The 21,751-nt window shown below is 41.4% G+C and overlaps 1 protein-coding gene across 33 annotated transcripts in view; it reads left to right on the plus strand.

The window, feature by feature from the left end:
- Nucleotides 1-11,585: 11,585 nt before the first annotated feature.
- Nucleotides 11,586-21,751, plus strand: part of NRCAM (neuronal cell adhesion molecule) — a 166,622-nt gene continuing 156,456 nt past the window's right edge. For 14 of the 33 annotated variants that reach the window (XR_005932410.1, XM_041123501.1, XM_030013507.2 and 11 more), the window contains exon 1: nucleotides 11,586-11,797. The gene's annotated coding sequence lies outside the window, so the exon portion shown is untranslated. Of the gene's footprint in view, nucleotides 11,798-11,840; nucleotides 11,918-13,295; nucleotides 13,315-21,751 lie in introns of those variants that run through there. The other 19 variants (XM_030013524.1, XM_030013525.1, XM_030013546.1 and 16 more) reach the window with 10 other exon arrangements.

Genomic DNA, 21,751 nt, shown 5'->3' on the forward strand with positions numbered 1-21,751 from the left:
GCGTGGGTTCATATATATATATATATAAAAATGGTTGCGTATATTAGAGATAGTAAAGAAAAAAGCAAGACAAAATACTTCCAGCATGATGCTGTTCCTATGTATTTTATGTCTGCCCTGTAAAGTGCATTCACTTCAGATTGTCTTTGAGAAAAGGAAAGCTTTTCCTCATCCATTATGCAGGACTCGGCGCACTGCAGCCTCTCAGGTAAACGTCATCTCTTTTCAAACCAATACATTTACAGCAGGCGCATCATAATTCAACTTAAATACTGTTAAAAAAAGAGATTAGTTTCCAGAACCGAATATATCCAGCATGTGTTAGATCAAAACCGAGGCATTGCTACCCTCTTTTGTCAGCAACTGATACGAGTTGGTGGGCAGGGACTGTCGCAGCGGCACACCCGGGAAGCAGCGTTACTTCCATGCAGTTTCTGCTGCGTGGCCACTCGGTCACTCTGCAAATGGCCCCTGCTGGCATGGGAGACTGCGGCGGCCGTACGCGGGCAGCAATCGGTTATTCAACAGATATTCTCTTCCTCCACGTGAGAGTTGTAGCCGCTTTGTTGTAGCCACTAGTCACTCTGACCAGTCAGGCCTTTACAAAATTAAACCACACGGAAGGAGATACTTCTCTTTCCTTCTGGAGATAATGAGGAAGAAGACTTAAATCATTAACTGTCCAGGACACAATGCCTTTGCTTTCCTCCCTCACAATAGCTACTTGTAAAGAAGCAGCTTTTGTGGCCAGGCCTCAGAAAACAATACTCCATAGTCACAATAGCCCACAGTCAGCTCAAAGTCACTAAAAGCACTGCAAAGGACTATTTCTCAGGTCCCTGAAATACTTTGAAATGTCTGATTTCCAGTTGGGGTTAGACTGCCTAACCCTAAGGGCATTGTGAAAGACCGGCAGTGTCAAGAGGTCCCTCTGCAGAGGGTCCCCATGGTAAGTTCCCACTGCAAAGGCACTTCAGAGGTGTGGAGTCCCCAGAGCAAATAAACTCCAGCTAGGTACCTTATTCTGGTAACCTCTTCTATCAAGAGCATCCTTGACAGACCTGGTATCGAGTGCCCAGCTGACATATAGGGGTGTTTGTGACATGGGCAGAGAGTTATTCTCAGCGGGGAGCTGGTGCCAAGCCTTCTCCCTTCTGCCCGGGACAGTTCCTTGAAAGAAGACTCCCACGCCAACCTTCTGGCTGGAGAAATCTACTGTACAGTGAGACAATAAAGTTTCCAAGCTAGATACAGTGTTGGGCTGCGGGGTGTTAGAGCAGGTTTTCAGGCGTGCGAGGAAGGGAGCATGTTTCCTAAGCAAGCCAAACGGTAAGCATGGGTGCTGCTCTGCTAACCCTACAAGCCACTTGTATGACTTTTGGTTGTCATCATGGGGTGGCGTGGGAATAGGCAGGCTGCTGTTCCAAAGGTCAAGTTTTCTATCGTGTGAGAGGGCACGCTCCTGTTGGTGGTGGAAAAACATAATTGGTCCCAACATGTGCCTGTGCTGCCATGCTTTTGCAGAGATGTGCTATCTATGTGGGCAAAAGCATGCGTCATGGAGGTGGCATGGAATACGTGCTGGAAGTCTCAGATCACTGCAGACCTTATGAGGAGGTGATCCGGACGGTAGTGGAAGAGTCCTTGCGGAACACGGCTCCCGGACATCAGCTGGGTCTTTCTCAAGAGTCCCAAAGCATTATGGGTGCTGCCAGAGGCATGCTAAGGGAAGACAACAAAGGAATCTCAAACTACGTAAAGCAGACCCAGAGCCTGTACAAAGTAGCAAACAGAACTTCTAATTAGGCGCTCAGAAGTATGTACTTTTTTATCATGACAGTTCTTGGACAGCTTTTCTTCCCTAGTTACCTAAAAAGAAACAAGAATAAAGAGCTTCTTCAGAAGGTAAGTCACCCTGTCAGACTGTATTTGTAAAAACAAACACATCGCATCTCATAAACTCCTTCTCCACAACAGTAAACAGCAGATTAGAAAATGATTGAATGTAGTTGATTTTCTAATCTGATGCAGACATGCTCAAATGGCTTTATATAGTACTGCAGCCTTCATTTAGCTTGAATTAAACAATATGTGCTACAGCTAGTCTGTATTTTAGTGTTAGCCTCTTGTCTGCACTCACCTGCTGTGAAGGTCAACAAATTGGACCACAGAAGGCTCAATGTTAGTATCTTACATCTTTGAGCTTTTATTCCAGTATACGTGTCATAGCTGTGTATCTCTAATCTCTACACCTATGTCTCTATCATTACTAAAACAAGATGCCACAGTAAATGGTGGCAGGTAGTCAGCTGTGCACGCAGCTGCATCTACATCTACTCTTCCACATCTGTGAAGGTGTCTAGGATTTCATAGTTTTGCTCAGACAAGTCATCTTGCCTTATTCTCATCTTGCTTTCAAGGTCTAGAAGAATAGCTGTTGTGAATCAAGGTCTAGGTTTACTTCCCTAGGGACAAAAGGTATGATGGCATTTCTATATGAGTTCCTACCTGAGTACTGCTTCAAGATCTTCCCTTTCTCTTTCCCAGAAAAGATCAATTTTTTTCTATGTCATTCCACATTCTGAAGAACTCTTTTTAAGCTCTGCCCTGTGGACTTGTCTGTGCCTGGTTTGACTTCTGACGCCCCTGTACCTCTAATGCTGTGTTTTAAAGTACTGTCTTTAATGATCACATGCCTAATTTTGAAACCTAATGTTGCTGTTACAAGCCATTTAACATTTTTTTATAGAACAGTCTTTGTGCTCATCTATTTCTCTGTTTATTTCTGGACAAGACTGTACTCGCCTAAGATAGCTCTCTCCATGTTACTTGTTGAATTTGTGCCATGGAACAAAGAATGATAAAAGTGTTACAGCAAAGAAAGCAATAGCCTTGTCTCTCCTGCTCAAAAATGTCAATGTTACAGCATTTCTAAACCTTTGAGCGGAGAACAAATGTTTCTCAGAACAACAGATGATTGGAGAAATGAGAAAATCATTATTACATAGCTAAAATAACAGATCATAGATGGTGCCAAGGGATTGATTTGGGGTATGGTAGAAGGTTCCTCCCTAATCACAACAACAACAAAAAAATTCAAAACACAAGTGGAGCTTAGCAGAAAAAGTTTTATGTCAAAGGTAATATATATACCATGTTTTTAAGAGAAGTCTACATGACAGATGAATCTATTTGGCCTGAAGGCACAGATTGAAGCAGTAAGCCACAACTTCATTTGTGTATTGATTACAGATATGCAAATTACTATTGAATGTGCTAAATAAAATGGTTATTTAGCATATTTAAATATGTGAGGGAATTCAGACTTAAAGCTGTTTCTGTGATCCATGGTAGTGCAAAACAGAAAAACAGCAAACAGGTGCCTGCACACATATAGGAAAACCCTGGATGTATTCACACCCGGTTAGAAGTTCCCTGTAAGGAGTACAGGTATTCTCCTGGCTCCATTTTAGGGACCATATTAGATTAAAAAGTCGGGGAATCAGTCCCATAGATCCAGAGGTTTCCTCCGCCTCTCCTAAGGTTGGTTGACCCACATTGCCTCCAGCTGTGGGCATGAGAGTCCACCAGCTACACCTGTGAGGGCTAGCACCAGTCTACCGACCACATTGCTTGTCACCAGTTGGGATTTACAGCACCAAGGAGCAACAAAACTACATACTCTACCTTTTTAGGCTTGCTTCCACTCTGCCTTTGTTATTAAAGAAATGAAAAATTCGGTTGGTATTAGTTTGAGTAAACCAGGAAAACTTCTTTGTACCACTGTTGGTGAGGAAATACTGCAGTCTGTGCTCTGTCACTCCAGCCATCTGATTTGAGGGCATACAGCTGGTAACTACACTAATTGCTTCTGCAAGTGTTCAAAATATTCAAGGGAACTCCTGAGCTGAGGAAACTGCTGTACTCTTGTAGCAGTCGGCATTGCAGCAAGCAGGGAAGTGGGTTCCAGCACCAGAGGAGGTGAGTGATTATACTTCAAACGTGAGCCCTGCCTGAGCACTTTGGAAGGAGCAAGGGTAGTTATGGAATGAAAGACTGACAGCCTTAGGAACGCAAACTGGAAAAGGGCTCACTTCCAGTGAGAGGAAAGTATGAACACCAGGGATCATACACCATTAACTAAGGTTTTTCATGTGTTTGAGTGACATACAGCACATAGATGGAAGATACCCAAACTTCATGGTAATTGCTGTATGTGATACTAGCTCTTTCAGCAAACTGTAAATAGAGGGAGAAGACTCATTTCCAGTATTATTCTCAGAAATTGTGTCACTTTCCTTCAGTTTCTGAAAGGAAAATTATATGCTCTTGCCAGAAAAGAATGGGAAAATAACGAAGCTCAGGGACTATGCAGCAAAGGGCAGGGGCTTAGGGGAGATAAAACCAAAGAGGACGCAGCAAAGCATTCAGTTGCTTTACTGAGAAGTGCTATGCTGGTATACCATGAATTGAAAATGGTTAAGCAAAACACAAAATCACAGGCAGAAGCTCATCTGCTAGAGACAGAATGGTAAAACTAAATAGATCTGCTTGCTGTTTATGTATCAGTGCAATTTTCTATTAGGAATGAGGAGATAAAAGAAAGGTATTCCTTCTGTTTATGCTGAGGATCCTACCTGCACATGCAACAGACCTTTGCAAATTTGCTGCACATCAATTTAATCTCAAAAGCATGGGGGAAATTACTTCCAACAGAATGTCACCTGCCAGCATTTGGAACATCTCAGCATCTTTTCATTTTAAAACTCCTTTCTTTTGTTAAATGTGTATATATTGCATTTCTTGCGATGCACAAACACATTGTTTTTAATTCATTTGTTGTGTTCCACATTAAATGTTTTCAGTAAATTTTTTTCTGAGTCCTTCGACATATTTGATTCACCTGGGGCAGATTTCTTGAACTCCTCTAAATGCTCAATTCACACCTAGAGGTCATCACAACTAGAATGTTCCCAGGGGAACTACTGCGGTGACCATCAACCACATCTTCTAAACACCATTTGGTGCTTGGTCTATGACAGAGCCTATGAATTATTAACGAACCTCACTGCCAGTTAAAGCTGAGAATACTCACAGACCGCATTACAGTATGCATTGTTATTGAGGTGATGGGCTGCACAGGTATTGCTTTTCCTCCTATCCTGGGTGTTTTGCCTGTGTGAATTGTACATTTCAGGGTTAGAAATAGTTTTTTCTTTGGTATTTTGGACTAACATAAATAAAAACATGAAGTGCAAAACCTTTCACTTAAAGGTCCAGAAAACTATAATTACTTTAAAAATACGTAATTATCCTGATATGGTGACCAACACAAGAGAATCTTGGAAATGTGTTTGGTTATGCAGAAAAAAATAAAGCTGATTGTTCACTGTCGCCTGCTTCAGAAAGCTACAAGGACCATGAACTGATGTCTCTCCTCTGAGAACCTAGTAGAGCCAGTCAATTTATCCAGAGATTTTCTCACTTAAACTGCTTCAAGAAATCCAAACATAAGCCATTAGGGCAACAGTGTGTTTGTAATTCAAAACTAATCTCATCCTTAGAAGGTCCAACAGACTTAGAGAACAAGGCGTATCTTACACAAGCAGACTAGAAAAGCCCTTTGGGCATTTTTCTAGTTCCAAGATTAAAGGATAACTTCAAAAGGACTTGATGTAATTCTTCACCAAAGTTTTCCTCTCCTTCTCAGTTTCCCAGGCAAAACCTTTTCTTCATTCTAAGCCTTACTACATGTGATCAAAATCCATATTCATGTGTTGGGAAAGGGAGCAGACCTTACTCTTTCACCAACTTTGCTCTTTTTCTCTGTCATCTGAAAAGACTTAAATACATCATGAAGTTCATTCACATTATATATATGCACAATAAACAGGTGCATGAACATTTGGTGGATTGGAATAAAGTTTCAGTAAAGCAAGAATTATAACTCTAATAGCTATTATTAGGCATTTTCCAGAATCTTGGAGTTGCTTCCTAGCTCATTTCCATAATGGAAAACTCCCCACTGAAGACAAACTCTCTTAGCCTATGAAACACTTGGCTGAAAGATGTAACAGGTTAAATCATAAGGTCAAGCTTGACTTTAAGCTCCCGGTTTTGAAAATGGAGCTGCTTAGTATTCAGCACGTTAGAAGTCCCTTGGATAAACTGCCTGGTGTCTGTAGACTTTTGATCTTGTGGAGCAGTTTTTCAAGAACCTTGAACCATGAATTAGGCTTGTAAGAGATTTTTAAGTGTTTCAGCCAATCTCTTCTTATGGAAAAATGTGAACTCTAATCATGCACACAAACGTGTTTGGTGTTTGCAGACAGTTTAATCTGCTGTGGACTTCCTTCCTTTATTTATGTACCAGATAAAACACTGGTCCGGTTGAAATCAATATCAAATTTCCATTGACTTGAGCCATTTCACCATGCTGAATGCAGCTGTCAAAAATAGATGTAGTTTCTGTGATATGCCATGGATCACATTAAATACATATTTTCTATAATCCTTTCTCTCTCAAGTTTCTGACAAGTTCAAACAGTCCTTTATGTTCCTTGAGATCACCTTCTGAACATGGCCAAAAGTACCGTGGTCTGCATACCTTGGTATCTGTGGATGTTTTAAAAAAGAGTTCACCTCTGTTTTACCTGAAAAACTTGCTCTCTTAAGCATTCTCAGAGCACATCCATCTGATTGATTAAACTTGACACAAACCCAAGATGATGGTAATATCTTCCTGTGATTAGAATCGTCCAGGGGGGTGTGAGATGTATGTTTAACTCCTTTTTCAGCCTTTGCTAACTAGCAGCTAAGAAATGGAATATTCCAAAATAAAATGGTGCTGACATCTCTCCTTCCAAAGGTATTTCACTTTGCATGGAATTATGAAATACTCATAGATACAAGAGAGAACGCTCTAATCATTTGTCTAGATAGTCAAGCTATCGGGGAGAAAGGGAGGCCAGTTACAAATCTAATTAAAAAAAAGACATAAAAAAGCAGTGAAATATGTGCAAACAAAGGGTTAGAACTCAAGTTTCCCCATACATAGGCGAATATATCAATTACAGAGTTTCTGTGTGTTTGTGTGAGATGTATTTTATGTGTGTAATACTACTTTCTCTCAGTGTTTAACTATGCTGTACGAGGTGGAAGACTGTCAATACGGTGGATTGAAAACTCTGCCTTCATCCTCAGATTCTCCTAGAAGCTGTTGTAAGGTTTGTGCCCTGAGAAGTTAAAGTTTATTAAGCAAGGGAAACAACTGAACAGAGACCTCCTACTTCCTTTCTCAGCACTCTAATGATGAAGCTAATGGAAGGTTGGACAGGTGATTGCACCTTGCAGCATCTCCTCTCCATCTGCTCCTCCAAGAACAGGATCCTCTCCTTCCATTTTGCCTTCAAGCATCTAATTCCTGAAGGAAGTTTCAGCCCTGTGAATCTCTGGCAGTGTCTCCCAGCAGCTTGGAATATCTAAAGTCCTAAAAAGGCAAGATTAAAAACGCAGCATTTCCATGTGGCTGTCACCAGCTGGCTCTTTGCTTAACCTGCTAGCCACCTTAGGTGCTAGAAGAACTCTGATTTCTTGTAAGGGAAGCCTAGGTGATAGCTTATGTATCAGGCATGGCAGTACCTAACTGTAGTCACAAATTGTCTTTTGAGAAAACAGTTCTGAAGCCTTAAATTAAGTGTTATTTTTCAATTCTCGATAGCACATCAGAACACTTCTGTGCAGTGTCTTTCCTGTACGATTCTCTTGCTAGCCTAGTTCTCAACATATTTTACATTAAAACACATCCTCTGCCTGGTTCTCTGTGAAAGCCAGTTTTGTTACTGTATACCAAGCAGTGCAGCTTTTAACATAAGACATTATCACTTGAGCTTTTGATCTTGTCTTTGGTCTCTTTTCTGCTTAGAAATACATTTTATGCTGCTATAGTAAATAAACACTAGCTTCCAAAATGTATTAACCCAGCAGTAAGTGTGTTTACTTTACTGGTATGGTATCAGAAGATCCTCCAAAAGAAATTTGAAATGCCCATAAATAAATTAGATTAAAATTAATCTCAAAAGTTGTTCAGTTTTTGATTGGGAGGGCCCCGTGATCTACTGAATACAATGAGTCTAAATTTTATTGACTTTCAATGTATTCAGTGGGGTATTCCTCACCGGTTTACTTTGTGTAAAGTACTTTGCGTGCTACACCGTGCTCCATTCACCATTTTAAGACCTCAACACAAGTGGAACAGTGGGACAGTGGGATAACTCATGTTAAAATCACATGGGTGGCATTCAGCTGAGTAAATGCAGACTTTACAATGTAGACATTTACAGCTGAACGAGACACTCACTGGTCCTGTTACAGTCAATGGAGAGAAACAGGCATTTCTAGGATGCAACTCAACTTATCCTAACGTAGACATCTAAAATAGGTTAGATGAATCATACACTAAAAGTGCCTATTTCTGGTTCCCTTTATACTCAGTGGAGAGAGTGACTAGCTCAGATGCAGACATTCACATAGTAGACGTCTAAAGTTAGGTGAGAGGAACAACCCAAGATGCCTTTCCATATCCCTTAAAAATGTATGGTCTAGGAACAAAATGTCGAAGAATTCTCTTCAGCTAACACTAGCCTCTTCCAAGGTATCAGCCCTCTGAATATTTTATTTGGTAACCTCTTCCTGAAAACACTTTGCAAATGTCCGGCTCATGAGTGATACCCATCACAGACAAGTTTTTCCATAGCTTTTCCTGTGTCACAATACTGCGATCATGTGTATGTGTATCAATTTTCTGTATCAATTAAATGAATGTGTCGTATACCCGAACAAAAGCTTCCCTAATCAAAGACTACAAAAAAACCTAACAGATAATAATAGAAGAAGGCAGTAGATAGCTAAGTGAATTAAGGTTGATATTAAAGCAACATGAAGACTAAACCACTGCGTTTGGAACTGCCCATCCACGGATATAATTGCAGCAGGTAAAGTGAGGAGAAATGCTACAAAAAGTAGTATGAAGACTACAGAAAAGATGCAAGGCAGCGAAGAAGAACTCTGAAAGCTAATATTCCTTCAGCCACACAACTTCTGCTTATCATAATGGCTGTTGTTGTTTTTTCCAACAAGCCCACCTGTTTCTTTTTGCTTGGTGCCACCATCCTACTGCCAGTATGGATGGTACTCATCCACAATAGTGGATGCCATCACCAGCAGAAGTAGCTCCTAGCTCTGTAATAGGCTGTACAAACCTTTGAATTTACTTGTTTAGTGGTAATTATATGTATGCCACCATTTGGAAAGTTCTGCTTTGTGTTACTGAATGCGTGCATTTGTTTATCTCAGTAATATAAAAAATACAGAGTTTAAATTCTCAGGGGAATCATAAGGGTATAATCATAGCAGCTGCAACATTTCAGCCTAATCATACATCAGTATAGGGTCGCTTCTTACACCCTCCCCGCAACACTGACATTTCTCTGGTTTCTGTGGTCTAACTTGCACCAAGTGGTTTTCCACTGCCCACTGGTTTTTGCTTATAAAATTTGGTACATTTGCCACCCAAATACTAACCAGATCTTTGCTCCTGCATTTTAAGAAAGTTAAACTTTCAACTCGAGTCTTTCCCCTGAAGTGTCCTGCAGTTCTTCAGTCCACCTCCTGAAGGTTTGGCTCACCATGTTCCCCTGGGAATCTGGCAAGGATGCAAACTATAGCTGTCTGAGAAATCATCCTTCTCTCAGCATTTTATACCTGTATTTTCTCAAAGCTAGGAGTGGCTACATGTTCTCCTTATAGAACACAGTATCTTGGAAGCAAAGTCAGGCAATATCCTAACGTTTTAGCCCCCCCTGTTTACGCATTGCTGAATGTTTACTATTAGACTGTAGTGTTTTTGTATGTAAATAAATTAGTTGGGAACATGGGAGTTGTATAGAAAAGAAAAATGTAAGCAAACAAACAAAAGTAAAGAACATTTAGGGGTACACAATAAATTCAAGCACTTACTTCTCTCTCTTTATAAAAAGGGTTTTTCTTCACATCCATCTAATCTTCTTTGCGTATTCAGGTCTCAAACAATAATATCCTGGCCTCAGATTGATAGGAGCTTGAATATCTCCAAAGTCTGAAGCAGTACTGTCTGACTTATTGTTTAACCCTTGGATATTTATATGCATGTGCTATATCATTTATAGAATCTGTTCTTCATCTAGAGTGTTATTTTTCAGTAGGTCAGCTGTTCAGATTTAACTTGCCAGAGTCGTAATGGGATTTCTGCAGAGGTGCAGAGTAAGGGCTTTTTGCTCATCTTGGGCACTGCGTTTTGCACTATTAAGTTAGCACTGTAGAGTTCACCTTGACAGCTGTTTCCCGAAATGTATAATAAAGAGTTAACAACTAGAAAAGTTGCCACCTTGCAATGCACAAAAGGCTACTCCTAAAATGGCTGATCCAAAAGCAAGTTCAGCAGCGGCAGATAACCACATTTACTACACGTTAAATGTAGACTCGGATTAATTTTGAGCAATACTGAGCATAGCCCACAGAAGTCTCAAAATGGCATTGAAATGCTTTCTAACATTGTGCATTAAATGAACCGCAAGACGTGAAAGGGAAGGGAAGGTGAGCACCGTGAGCGCTTCTCGATTGAGAGGCGTGTTTGGCGGAAAAGGTTTATCGGAAATAACTCTCATCCGAGACTCTTCTCCCAACGGTCTCATCCAGAGCTTCTCTTTAGGCGATCACATCTAAGCGTCTGACTTCCTGAACTTGTGAACTGGAAATCTAACCTAATTCAATTTTGCTCTGACTGGTGAAGAACGCGCTGGTACGCGCTGTGGGCAGGCCGCTGGCCCTGCTATTTGCGGCAGTCCCCAGGACAACCGGCATGCCGCGGAGGATTCCGCCGCCCCCCAGAAGAAGCCGGCAATGCAAGCCTCTGTCTTTGCGAAGTCGGTTTAATTTACTGTATTGTTGTACCCACCACGGCCAAAATTACTGGCTCCGGTCCTGCCAACGCCCGCGTTTGACTACACACGTGAGCTCCGCTACCCAGTTCAATGGGACTATTCTCGAGTGTAAAATAATATCCTTGTCTCCAGTTTGGGGAATAGCTGAAACCATCTATTTAGAGGGGCCACCGCCGGGCTAAAATAATGCGTCTATTTAAAACGCCGCCTTTGCCAGGGCCCGCACCGCTGATGGCGGGGGGGGGGGGGTGCCCCGACGAGCGTTTTGCCTTTCCCCGGCCGGGGAGCGGCCGCCGTTGCCAGACACGGGCGCTGAGGCGGCTCCCGCCGGGCCGCGTCGGTTATCTCCCGGACGCCCCACAAGGAGCGGCGAGACCCGCCGCCCCCTCCTCGCAGGTTTCTTCTCCCCGGGTGGCGAAGGGAGAGGACGGTGAGGGGTGGGCGGCCGCCCCGAAGCGGAGGACGGCTGGGGTTCGCCGCCTTTCCCCGGCGGCGGCCGCGGGGCGGATGCCCAAGATGGAGGCCGCCGCCCCGCGCCACCTCAGGTGCGAGAGACCCGCCGCCAGCCCCGCCCCGCCCCGGCGCCAGCTCCGCCCCGGCGCAGCTCGTGCGCCTTCCCCGCGGGAGCGCGCCCCGCGGTACAGGCGGGGGCGAGGGGGGGGGGGGTGCCGGGGAGGTGATAGGCGCGGGAGCGCGCCTGCCTCGGCTCTTCTCGCTGGGCTGCTGAGCGAGGAGGAGGAGGAAGAGGAAGAGCAGCGCGGCGGCGGCGGGTCCCCCCTTCAACCCTCTCCCACCGGTCGGAGGGGCTGCAGCTTCCCGTGAGTAGCCGCTTAAGCGTCCCTGTCACCGCGTCGCTCTTCAGGCTGCGGGAGGTGCCGCGCCCGCCCCGACGGTGAGGAGCCGGCAGTCCGCTGGGCACCGCCTGGGCCGGCTCTACCGTGAGGTGCCGGGGCTTCTTCTGAGGGGGGGGGACGCGGCGGGGCGATGGCGGTAGCGGCTGTGAGGAGGCACCTGCGGAACCCGCCCGCTGTCGAGGACCTACCGCAGGGCGGGCGGGACGGCCCCGGCGCGTCGCAGCCGCGGAGCGTCTCCGCCCGGCCCGAACGGGCCGGGCGGAGACGCTCCGCGACTGCGACGCGGCCACATCCCTCAGCGGCTGGGTCGCCATTTCGTGCGCTGGCCGGCGGGGGCGAGGCCCCGGCGGGGGCGGTGGCGGGCGGCGTGTGCGGGGGAAGGAGCTGTCTGTGCTGAAGTGCCGGGAGCCGCGTTTTTGGGGCTTTTACGCCTTTATTTATCAGCTTTGCTTGGTTTTTGTGTGGTGTTTTTGTTGTTGTTTTTTTTTTTTTTTTCCCCTTCTGCGCTTTGCTTCTTGCCGCCGCTAGCAACGCCGGTTTTATTTAGGTATAAAACAGCGAAGATGTGGCTGGAGCCTCAGCTCTTCCTATTTGCCCTTGTTTTGCCTCCTCTCTCTTGATGGCGATTAACGCAGAAAATTGCAACGAAGTCTGAGCGGCAGATGCGCTAGCTCTTCGGTTAAAAAGTAATAATTAACTAAACCTTCAGCTGCTGCTGAACTCTTCGGCATAGGTATGTTAGTTTTGAAGTCTGAAATGTGTTTAAACCGAGGCTTCAGAGTCTAAGTGTAAACGGTATCCGATTAATAATTCCAAGCTGTTTAAATATTTAAGATCATAGTGTGCTTCAGCCCAGTCGATAAGGCTGTTCCATATTGACAAGTACTCTGCGGAAGGAGTGCTATTTCTCAGCTGTCTGTATAGTTAGATAAAACAATGGAAAATGTGATATGTAACTCTACACTGGAACCTATAGATGACGATAAGATCTTCTTTTATCCATAAACATCCAGCTTCTCACCGTTTATTCAAAACAACCTCCTACTGAGTCAAGAAGCCAATATTAACCACCTGGGTTTCTTTTTTCTAACGTTCCCTGTCTTTGCGTATTTCTTTCTCTGTTTCTGAGTATTAAAATACATCTTGATTCTTAATTAAGTGTATTATGGAAAAGGTCGATGAAACCTGAAAACTTCATTGCATCTAACAGGTGCACTATTAATCATTTCGGCTTCTTCCGTAATTTAATGTAATCGATGTGATAATTTATGGATAGTAATTACATGGGGCTGTGCATAGAATAGGTCACTGTACAACATCAGAAGGCATCTGCACTTCATTTTGAGTTTGAGAGCAGCGTATATGCCGAGAGATGCATCTTGCCTGTATTCTTTGTCAGAGGATATCAGCTGGAAAGAGAAGGATACTATAACGTTACATACTAGCTCAAAGGACCTAGAAGTCAAAAAACTGACTTGCAGGTACAGCGTATTTTTAATATTTGTCTCATCTGTTTGATATTGCCATTTGTATGAATACACCTTAGGTGTTTGTTCAGTGGATGGTTGTTCTTAGTTTTGAATAGAAATTGCAAAGCAAGTGACCAGAGTTGCTGAAGAGCTTGATACCGAAGTCTGTGAAAGTTAATTATTTGAATTTCGATGTACTGTGAAATTCTCTTGGGTGTCTAAAATTAGCTGTTGGACTATATCAATACAGAATTGGGAAAGTGTTGTATTCCGAGAATATTGAATGTAAAGAAGTAAAACCAGAAAGCTGCTTGATGTTGACAGAACTCAGATCCATTGAATGAATTCACGTTCTGGATTGTGCAAAGGACATGTAGCTAGAGGAAAACTGTACAGCTGTGTGACCACATTGGATGATGGGGTAGTGTGTACCAGCTGGTGTTAATGATGGAGCTAAAACCCTCTTCACAACTCGCAGAATAAATCCACAATTAATCATACTCGTATTGGTATCTTAGTTCTGTAATTAGTCTTACAGGCCATGGTAAAAGTACTCAAAAGTAATAATGTTCAAGGTGAATGAGATCTCCAGAATCTGAGCCTTGGTTATCGTTCCTTATCTTCTTGCTGAAAGCGTAATATTTATCACATATACCACAGCTTGTTCGACAAGAAGGGTTGTAATAAGAAAATTTTGCTTTTTAAAATGGTCTTTATTTTTCAGGAAACGAAATAACAAATCCAGTGGATGCTTACTGATACCTCCTGTTAGCTTGTTGTGCTTTGGTGTTTCTCTCTGGTGCTCAAAAAGGTGACGGCAGAAGCTTTAGTAACCAAGTTAGAGTTTCTTGGGGTTAATGAGATCTCTCTCTAATTGACAGATTGTATTGGTTTGAGGATTCCAATTTCAAGTCAGGAAAAGGTAATGCTAGTCTCCCCATTTTTCCTGCTGTAGGGAAATGACTCTCCATGGTATCTGGACATAAAACATACTGAATACACTAAGGGTTTGGGGTTTTGTTAAAAGATTATCGCACAGCTGAAATAGCTCAATGAGCCTAAAAATTAAATCTGTTTTGCCTGCGGCTGAGGAATTGCTGTTAGTCTGTAGTTTTATTCATTTGTCCCAAATCACCTTGAATAGCGATGACTTACCTTCCATTATATTGGAATTGTACAGTAAACCTGTGCTATTCAGTTTTCACTGGATATGTTCATTTTGTTTTGTTTTATGAACAGAGTTGGCAAAATGGGAAGCCGTACAGAGAAAGTATATCTCTGTAATGTAAGCTGAGGGAATAATGTAGGAGGTTGTCTGCTGGGCAATATGCAATGAATTTGATTTTGCCTTCCTGAGTGGGCTGATAGTATTCAAAAAATTCAGTTATACTTTCTCCGCAGTGATAATTTGTTGCATTTTAAATTGGTAAGTATGTGTGTTGCCTATTCAGTTTAGTATTAAAGACATTGTAACTTTTGCATTTATGAATATAGTCTTGTAAATATAATATTAAGGGAATTTGTGAAGAGTTAATCTCCAATAATAGGGTTAACATGATGCACCGTAAGTTTTGTCCTACTGTTTGTTAACCAGGAAAGGATAGTTGCAAGCTAGCTATATTGCTTTCTTCTGAGCTACTGGAGGCTGGCTGAGCTTTCAGTTATTTACCTCAATAGAAAACTGAAAGGGAAAAAGTGAACAAAGGAGGTCTGTTTTGCCTGTCCCACTTGCTGGGCTGTTGTCTTTGCCCTTTTCAGTGAAGGAGGGGGTAGAGCTGGGTCAAAGTTGAAGAACACTGAAAAGGAATTCAAGTCTTATATTGAAATGTGAATGATAGCTTAGTTTGAGTGCTGAACGCATTTGTTTGAATTGATTTTTTTTTTTCTATCTGTGGAAGCTTTAACTTGACAGATGGTGATGGACTGGCATATAGACTGCTAGAAGGTACAGCTAGATATGTGTTCAGACCCCGATTAAGATGCTCAGTAAACAAGTACATATCTGATGAGACTTTTAATGCTGGAGATACTGATGCTAGACACTGTGCGACACACTAGACATTTGATTGTGTGAATTAAGGGCAGGCCCCTGCAGCTGGCATACATTCAGACTTACTTGTCTAGCCTAATTGCATTGCAAATACTCCTCTGGATTGCTCTTTAGCTTCTCCCTTCTAGTAAATGTTGAATAAGTACAGAAATGTTCATCTGGATCTTCTATTAACTGTTGTAAGAAGCTTTCAATTTTTTTTGTTTTGCTGTATGAATCGGGATAAATGTATCTTAGTATTCATTTTGTGAATACACTGTTTTCCTACCCTGTTTCGGTTTTGAAATGGCTCAATTCATAATGTGATTACAGCTTTCCCCTTGTTAACTTTTTAGTATGGAAGCATAACAGCTTGAATTATAAAATGTTTCTGTAAGAGCTCACAGTACCCCCATTCTACTTTAAGCAACCAAACTTTATATAAAAAGCAGCATTTCATGCAGAGCATCTCGGATGCACAAAAATAGCCAAGCAAGGAAAAAAAGACCAGTTCAACTTATGAGGACGTGATAACTTTAAAAAACAGCTGCATTAGAAAGGAACTAGCTGTCTAAATTGTCAATTAAATCAGACAGAATTAGTATGAATGTAGTCTCTCTAAATTCTGTGAATACTCGTGTAAGACTTCTGAATTTGGATGCGTCCCAGTGGGAAGACAGTTGTCCTAATACTTTGTCTGCACTGTTAGGTATATATGACCTTTTAATTTCCTCTGCTTTAAAGTATGTGTTTGTTACTGTTTAATAGCTTGTTTGAGGAAGAAAGTCGATCCATAACTTCCTGGTTGTATGAATTAGTCTTTGGCCGCTAATTAGGCTTTTCCGGACAGCCACCCAAAATATTAACATACCATTTTCCTTTAGGCTGTTACCTAAGTGAGGAGCTGACAGTGTTTATACATGAGTACAGATTTTCTTTGTTTTTCTGAACTGTGCCTCTTGCTACTAACTTCCCTTTTTCCGTGTTTTCAGTGTTGCTGCGCTTGCCCAGCTTGATTCTGAGGGTTCATGTAAAGGAGTTGCTTTTACAGTGTCACAACACTGTAGGGCTCCGTGTGTGTCTGTGTGTACGCAAAGGCATTGTATATAATCCGTTAGTGCACAAGCTAGCTGTTGTACAAGATTTGGAGTCGGGGAACAGTTCTGCTGGTGGAGAATAATACCATGGAGTTAACCGACCAGTGCATAGGCACTGGCCGAGGGAAGTCTTCCTGCTGAGCATTGTAGCATGGGCAGGGTAGTAGAAATGAACAAAATTCAAAGAAAGAGGCTGAAGATAATGAGTTATGGAAAAAAAAAAAATCCACGAAGAGGACTACTGTACGAGGAGAAGGATGAAGAACACAATGTATTATTGACTTTTACATTAGAAGGAAGTGGTAGAAATGAGGGAGTTGGGAATAAAATTCACTGGCAATCTTAAAGGGAGAAGGCAACAGTCTGGGGAGCTCTGAGTAGAACACATCGAGAGGGAATGTACATACAACTCATGTATAAAAGTGTGTGGGATGAAGCAGGGGATAGCTCCTCGGTGTGAGGTGGGAAGTGTAACCAGTCCTGAGGGAGGGAGGAATTTTGAAGAGCATGTCAAAAGCAGGGAAGTAAGTTACTTCAAGCAGAGCAGCAGAAGAAAAACAAGAATTTGTCTTACTATCGGTGAAGGGTTGGGTTTTTTTTGCTAGGAAGTATCAAATCAAGCAATTTGAAGGAAAACATTACATACGCCTGTTATCTTCATAGCATATTCCCTATCATTTAGAGGGCTTTTCATGAGTATTTAAGAATTTAGTGTTGTTCATCAGTAGGCTTGTACACCACAAGTTACCCTTTGTAACAGGATAGGTGGTCCTCTTCACTACTTCTCCAGTGTTTAGAAGGACTAAAAAGTGGGGTTTCCTACCCTGCTGCTGTTCACATCTCTAGGGGGATCAAAATGCAGGAGGTGCTTGATGTGCCTTCCCAGTTACAATTTTCAAGTGATATCAGGAAGAGGTAAACTTGGCCATGGCTATTCTTTGGGTCGGATAAACAGGTTTGGTGACTTGGTTACTGCCACTTGGAGTAAGCTGGAATCTGTGGGTCCCTCCACTAAGCCCCCCCCCCCCCCCGCAGACCAACGCTGTGGTGTCCGGACAAAGTAAATATACAATAGGAAGTTTAACCTCCTTGAGTTGCTGCTCTTTTTTTGAAAATGGAAGGTATTTTTGCATTGTCTGCTCAGCTGAATTTGGTAATTTTGTTGCAATTGTTGCATGGCCTCATACAATGAAAATCTGTTTCTTGCTTTGGGTGAGATGAGATGTTAATAGGCTGTGCTAGCCATTTTACTGTTTTTTAATCTGTTCTGACTAGGTATTTCTTACCGAAGCTCAGAAAAGGGAGAGATATTCGTTTTCCTTTCCCATCCTTTCAAAATTGTACAGGACTTGGGTAAGTTTACAACAGGGGAACTCTGCATTAAAAGACAAAAGAAGAGAAATAGAGTTTTTGCATGTAGTGTTGGATAAACTGAGGCCTCTAGTCATTCTTGAGTCTTGGAGCACTAAATTTTGTGTTCTGGGTCTGGCTGCTGTGAAGAGTTGTGTTCTCCATGGATGGTGAGCAATTTAATGGTTCCAGTGTGATTAGCTTTATTTGTTGTTGTTAAATCAGTTCACAACATAATGGCAACCCATTTTCCACATCATGAATTGAGTTCCGAGTAACACTAAAAGCCAGAGTCTGCATCGTGATGTGTTGCAGCGTGATGTCATGTTTTGAGGAAGTCGTTGCGTTCTCTGGAGTGTGGGGAAATCACTTCAGTATTACAGTGATCAGGTCTGTACGTTGTGAAGACAAGAGCCCTTGTGACCGGAGATGTTGGACAGGATATGGTCTTTTCACCAGATGTAAAAGATTCCCACTTCCATTTACCACCATATTTATTTATGTTTCATTTATAGTGAAGTTCAGAGATGCCCCAAGATAGGGAATATCTTGGCAATGAAGGTAGAAGGGGGAGCATATGTTCTTGGGGCTGTTGCACAGAATCTACAATCTTCTGAGTTCTTTCTGTTGCATGTGTCGCTATTCTTCCCTTGGCATAGGTTTGATAAGGACATAGGGGCAGGTGAGAACTATTATCACTACTACTGCCACCCCATCCAAGTAATACAAGGGTGTTTGGGACATCTGTGGGAGCGTGAAGGAACCCACCCTTCATATTAGAGCTGCATGTACCTTAGGTATTGTTTGCCTTGCTTTTATCTACTCATGAGCTGGTTTTTAGTTAGACATCTAAAATAGCTAACAAATCCAATGTCAGTGTTCTGTATACCAAGTGTGTTTTGAATCCTCCTGAAGTTTGTGTGGTTTATACATCATCTGATGTCTTTAAAAGCATCAGATAATGAGGGAGAGAGGATTCCACCTACTGCTTCTCTGACAGTGAAGGCTTAGAGCTGGGGAACCGTTTTCTTTAACTTTTTCCTGGATATGTAATACAAAGTAAGGAAGCTGCATGACTGCTCCCCTGTCACATGAACTAACACGTGGCTGTCAGAGGAGCAGTGCTAATAACTGGACTACAGACCCTGGTCCTTACTTACTGCATTTTTTTTGTCCATACCGATCTTGCATGATGTGCAAAGTCATAGAATTTTCTGTATAGTACAACTCTGGCACCTTTAATGTGCAAATAGTCTTTTAAATACTGATCTTTTCCCTCGGAAGCATTCCATGTATTTATGGACATTAGAGTCTAGCAGCCAACGTTTTGATGTATTACAAGGTGTAACATCTTCTCCCAGACAAAACCAAACATGTAATCTCATATCATCAATATAAATTGCAATTTCAGGTGTTATTCTGGGGAGTTTTTGCAAGTTTTCTGCTTTCCTGTAGTTTGAGTACTTTAAAAATTGGTGTCTAGACTTGGTTCTAGATGCGGACAAAAAGAGGAACATTTTAAATTACGTATGGGCTATTTCTGTATGATAAAGTTGAAATATAAGCAATTACATAACAGGAAAGCAAGCCAGCCAGGGTGACTGAAAGCTAAATTATCTGCTAGACTTTGTAGGTGGTAGTTGTATAAAGTGCATTTTTAACTTAAAAAAAAAAAAAAAAAAAAAGATAAAAAATGTGGGAACATATAAAGGTGAGTGTGACCACCAGAGGGCAGACACATTGTTTAATGACTTCAAACCAAAATCCTTAGAAAGAAGACTGCCTGTGCCTGTAAAAATACAGTGAGATAATGACTGAATAAATAACACAGTATAGATGCATGGAATTTCATAAACATTAAGTAGTATTGTATTTTGTCATTGTAAGATGAAAGTAAATCTGCTTAGAAGTCACTTGTGGTTTTGTATTCCTGCAATGGAAGACAGAACAGTTCATCAGATCATGTAGTTTAAGCTATAAATAATGAGTTGTTAAACTTAACCCATTTACCTTTATATTGAGTCCAGTAATTTTAATTAAAGCATGGTTTCCAGTACTCTGTCCATCTTCATTTGGAAGTGAAAAATAGACTCCTTTCTCAATAGTTTCTTTATTGTAGTTAAAGAATAATTTAATTCTCTCTGAATTAAAGTTCACTTTTTTCACAAAGATCCCCCAGCATTTGCATGTTCTTCTTTTCCTTTTCCTTATTAATAACATTTATGTTATTTAAAGTGTGTAATTTTGCTCTTCAGAATATCATGGAAAATATTTAACATTATGGGCCTAAAATTAAATACTTCAATAAAGTAGCCTTTTTTAGGAATGCTGTACTGTAGTTTTTAGTGAAGGACGATGTTCAGTAATTTTTATTTGGCTTTCTTGCTAGGAATGTAGGTGCTTAATTAAAGCATGTCATGTGTTGGCTTTTACTGCTCATGCACCAACTATCTCAAGTTACAGCAGTAGTGTCTTTTCTTTGAATTATTTTCCTCTAAAACCTAGGCAGTTTTTGTAAGGAAAGCAAAGTCTTTATCCCATTGTTTCAAAGTCACAGTATTCTTTAGAGGCAAGTCTTAAGAACTTTGGTTGCTCTCTGGGGATCTCAATTCTACCAATTGTGCTGAAGTGAAGCATCATCAAAATAGCCTGAAATGCTGCCACAGGTTTCCAATTTCCCCACTGTCATTTCCAGCAGGCACAATTCCCTTAACAGCAGGATTTCTGGAGAGGTCCTTTGTAAGATGGTTTGCAGATATCATTCTCAAAACTTTATCTGGAGGAATTTCTCCAAGTTACTTCTGAAGTTTTATGTACTTCTTCACAACCTTCTTACTCCCTTGGCATTGAAATATGGGAGTAGGTTTCTCATTGCATCCAGGGAAATGTACTAGCAGAATTGACAGCATCAGATATTCAAAAGTATCATAGGAGTTAATGATTTATTAAGATTTGTATCTTCATAGTTCACTTGGCTAATGTGTACTAGCTTCTTTTTTTTTTTTTTTTTCCTTCTCCCTGTATGTCTAGAAGCCTAGAAACATCTACAAATAAATCTGAGTTGCTCTTAATAATTGGTTGACTTTTGCATCTGGGTTTTTTAAAAATTCAGTTAAAGTTAGGAGACTTGACAACTCTCTACAAGGGCTGAATTCTGTGCCTTGAATACAGTGACAGAAACACTTACTGCTTAGAACACATGCAATAGCTGTAATCTGTTGGAAGTTAAATGGGTGCCAGGGCTAATGCAAAAGTTAGCATTAGGAGGAAGATTAGCCTTTATGTTCTTTATGTTATATAGACACTTATGTGTGTTTCATTTCTTTTCTGAGGTAAAGCTGTTGTAAAAGAATCAAGGATTTCTGTGAGTTCCACCCCCGCCCTGCTTAGTTTAACTGAGATTGTATTGAAAGACATGCCAACAGTTACTAACCATACTCATGACAAAGAATTTTCACACAGCAAGCTAAAGTAAATAAATACCAGTATTTTTATTATTTTAGATGGGAAAGTTCAAATTGCAAACTAATATGTAGCTTCCTGGTTTGACTGCTAATAAAACAATGTATTAATTGGAATGGAAGAGAGAAGAGTAAGAAAGTGCTGAAACCAGAAGAAAGTGTGGAAGATAAGTGAGGGGAGAGAGAGCAAAGAGGTCTATTTAATTACATACAAATAGCTGCTATCAGAATAAAGCTATGATTTCTTGTTTACTCAAACAAAATCTCAAGCTATCGTTTTAGTGAATGATGTTCGTAACTGTGAAGTATTTTCTGAATTGGTGAAGAATTAAGTTAAAACCATAGTGCAAAAAAGAATCAGTTGTAAGATTCTTCTCATACAGACTGTATGTCTGTTCCTTGTCTTGCTGCTCACAAGTGGAAAAGTGACCTTTCACTGATAGTGTCTTGATCTAGGCTCCAGTGGTTATTCTACACATTTATATACATATATATATATACACACACACAAG

Source organism: Aquila chrysaetos, chromosome 5 (assembly GCF_900496995.4).
Source record: "Aquila chrysaetos chrysaetos chromosome 5, bAquChr1.4, whole genome shotgun sequence".
Taxonomy (NCBI): Eukaryota; Metazoa; Chordata; class Aves; order Accipitriformes; family Accipitridae; genus Aquila; species Aquila chrysaetos.